The sequence below is a fragment of the Balaenoptera acutorostrata genome, chromosome 10 (assembly GCF_949987535.1).
Source record: "Balaenoptera acutorostrata chromosome 10, mBalAcu1.1, whole genome shotgun sequence".
Taxonomy (NCBI): domain Eukaryota; kingdom Metazoa; phylum Chordata; class Mammalia; order Artiodactyla; family Balaenopteridae; genus Balaenoptera; species Balaenoptera acutorostrata.
In genome coordinates, this window is record NC_080073.1 from 31,291,409 (window position 1) to 31,295,211 (window position 3,803).

Here is a 3,803-nt window from a genome sequence, read left to right on the forward strand (position 1 = left end):
GGGAACGGAAGTGTGGAAAGTACTGAGGGTCCGCCAGTACCCTGCACGCTTCCCCTGTTGGAAACAAAGCACCCCTGGGTGGAGGCGTCCTACCCGGAGGTGGCCAGCCTCAGAGGGTCCTTCTAGAGCCGGCTGTCTGTGGAGAGGACAGGTGTGCTTTCCTTCAGGGACTGCTGACTGTCGCTCCCAAGGAAGGACAGGATGGACGGCCTGCACCTGAGCACAATTAAATTTTATTCTTGATGATTTTGAACGAACTTTCCCACCCTTTGATGTGCCGCATTTCGCCTGGGGTGGAAATGGTCTAGACTGAGTCTGCTCAGCCACAAGTTCCAACAGGTTGGTGACGGCTTTGAGCACCTGGTTAGGCAGCTAGAAAGGAGGTCGGCTTCATAGGGATTACTTTTAGGTGTGAAAGAATCCTTGGCTCCCAGTGTGAGGTGTAAGATCCACGGGAACAGAGACAGCCAGAGGACCAGATGCAGAGAACACGGTCTTCACCTGCTGTTTGAATGAGGGCTGGAGAAAATCCGGAGCTGGAGACGGGGAGGAAGCAAGGAGATCTGAGAAAGGCTGGAAGGAACAGCCAGACTGAAAGGCTTCGGGGGAAACATCCTGGCTGTCTCTGTGTGGGTTCCCTCGGGAGCAGCCCCAAGATAAGGCTTCGAGTGCAGGTCGTTTATTTGGGAAGTGATTCTAGAAAACACCCATAGCAGATGGGAAAGTAAGACAGGAGAGAGAAGGCAGCCAAGAAGGGGTGTGTTGTTGACTCAGCTACTGCTGTGGGTGAGTGGAACTTAATCCCACGGGGAACCCCTAGGAATCGGTGTAGGACACACACCTCAGAGATCTCAGTCAGAGGTGAGGGAGCTGGGGTACTTATACACCAGCTCCCATCGGCCATCGTTGGAGGGCTGCTGGTGTTGGGGCTGATGTGAATTCCTGGGCCCTTCTAGTCTGACCTATGTGGGAAAGAGCGGCCTTCTTGCCTTTGCAGAGAGTCCTTGGCCGAGAGATGTCAATACCAGCTGCTGGAGGCCACTGAAGTGGTGAGGCCCAAAGGATATGGTGGTAAGACCCAGCCTGGGGTCTCTGAGAAGGGCGGGGCACAGGGGGCAGACCAAATCCTGGGAGGGGGCATGGGAGCAGAAAACACTGGTACTCGGGCTCCTGGAGTGTGTACTAGGGAGACTGCAAGGCTCGTGGAGAAGATGCCCAGGCCCCAAGTGCCAACGTCCCGAGCAGGGGGACAGCAGAGGCTGAGGTCCTGTGCACTCCGCTGGCATGGGGCTCACAGTTACCAAGCTCTGGGGACAGGCAGGGCTTCAAATGGGCCAAGAGGGCCTGGGGTAGAGAAACACAGAGTGTGGGAACCTGTGACAGGGGCCATGGCAGGCTGGGACAGGGGCTGCAGTCGCCTGGGGTCAAGATCCATGATGAGGGCCGGCTAAGAGGGCTGTGAGCAGGCTTGCCTGCAGAAGTCAGCAGAAGGCGTCCAGCCAGCCACCCCGCCGATTCCATGACCCCCTCCTCCCCCAAGCACAGTAGCTCACTCTCAGGGGAGAGTTTGCTGGCAGCCCCCCCCCGACCACTTACACAGACACCCACATCCATGTAACGCTTGACGGCACTGGGAGCAAGTGGATTTGCTCCGTTCCTCCCTTTTTGTTCCAAGTGGCAGGACCCTCCTCCCACACCTGACGTGCTGACAAAGGGCTGCCCCCGAACCCCAGTGCCCTTCCTTCCTGACCCCCAGGACCAGGGGGTGGGGGGAGGGTGCTTCTGAAGGCCCTGGACCCTGACCAAGCCCCTCAGTTTCTCTTAGCTGACTCACTTCTATTCTAATGGGTAGCTGCACATCGCAGGCAGCATGGCTGGACAGAAAGGCTGGCCCGGCTCTGAGCGCTGGCCCTGCTACCCGCTAGCTGGACACGAGCAGGTCACGTCACCTCTCTGAGCCACAGTTCTCCTTTGAGAAATGGGGGGAGGGTATCAGTCTCTCAGGGGCTTGTGGACATTAAATAAGATAAAATAGCCACATCACCAGAAGTCAAAGAAGAAAATATGTATATAAGATGTTTGGGAAAACATCTGGCCAGATACCCTCTCTGGGGATGAAGGTGCAGGCAGTTTCCATTATTACCATACACTACTTCTGTATTTTGGATTTTTTTTCTTTAAAACAAGCAAAAATACCTTATAAAATTAAAAGAGAACCAAAAAGACTGCTAAAGTGAGTTCATAGCCAGGAACAGGGCTAGGCAGAGCTCTCAGCAGGGGCCACTCTTTAAAAAGGACCACCTGGTTGTGGTACTTTTTTAGAAGCTGCATTGCACAACGCTTCAAAGAAGGAAGAAAATGTCAATGGGGGGACTTCCCTGGTGGCACAGCGGTTAAGACTCTGCACTCCCAATGCAGGGGGCCCAGGTTCGATCCCTGGTCAGGGAACTAGATCCGACCTGCATGCCACAACTAAGAGTTCACATGCCACAACTAAGAAGCCAGCAAGTTGCAACTGAGAGTCCTCATGCAGCAGCTAAAAAAGATCCAGCGTGCCACAACTAAGGAGCCCGTGTGCCGCAACTAAGGAGACGGCAAGCCGCAACTAAGGAGCCCACCAGCTGCAACTAAGACCCAGGCAACCAATAAATAAATAAAATAAATATTAAAAGAAAAGAAAACGTCAACAGGATGAATCGGGGAATCGGGGAAGGGTCTCCTGGAGATGGGGAGCTTGGAAGGGCAGCACAGTGAGAAGGTTGGTGCCCCACCCGTGTCCTCTCTCCCAGCTTGTGCTGAGACTGGTCAGTCTGCACTCTTCTTGGGAGAACTGCCCTTGGGCTCCTCGAAACTTCTTTGCTCCCAGGTGCAAAGAAGAAAGGCCAGGGGGCTTCCCTGGTGGCACAGTGGTTGAGAATCCACCTGCCAATGCAGGGCACATGGGTTTGATCCCTGGTCCGGGAAGATCCCACATGCCACGGAGCAACTAAGCCCATGTGCCACAACTACCGAGCCTGCGCTCTAGAGCCTGCGAGCCACGACTACTAAGCCTGTGCTCTAGAGCCTGTGAGCCACAATTACTGAGCCCGCACGCCTAGAGCCTATGCTCCGCAACAAAAGAAGCCACCACAATGAGAAGCCTGCGCACTGAAATGAAGAGTAGCCCCTGCTCACTGCAACTAGAGAAAAGCCCGCGTGCAGCAAAGAAGACCAACGCAGCCAAAAATAAATTAATTAATTTAAAAAAAAAAAAAAAAGAAGAAGAGAGGCCAGGAAGTGCCAGAGTTCACATCAGCCCGGGATGGTCCATAGCTAATGACTGCCTGGCTGGGAATGTGAAAGCCCAGCTTCTGGTCTTGGGGCAGGACAACCATGAGGCGTAATTTATACTCCAGAGTTCCCCGTGGACTCAAATTGAAGCTGGGACTTTGCCTGGAAGTGTCCCTTTGCTCAGTTGCTTCCACTTCCCCATCCTGCTCCCCCACTCCCTTACCTGTGTCCCCCCAGGGGCCAGTCCTTAATAAATCACCTGCATGAGATCCTCATCCTAAAGTCAGCTTCTGGGGGACCCATCCTAGGAGAGGCAGTGGGCATGGCCAGCTGGATGGGACTGAGCACAGGCCTGGACTGAGAGACAAGACCACCCTGCCTGCAGGAAATGTCCTTAAACGTCACTTCTCGAGGCCACCCTGGGCCTCGGTGGGGCGGGCATCACAAAGTGGCAAACACCCATCAGACTCTCAACGTCATCTTCAGGGCACTGTGGCCACTGTGGGGACCCCCAAGTCGGTTTGAGATTGGGG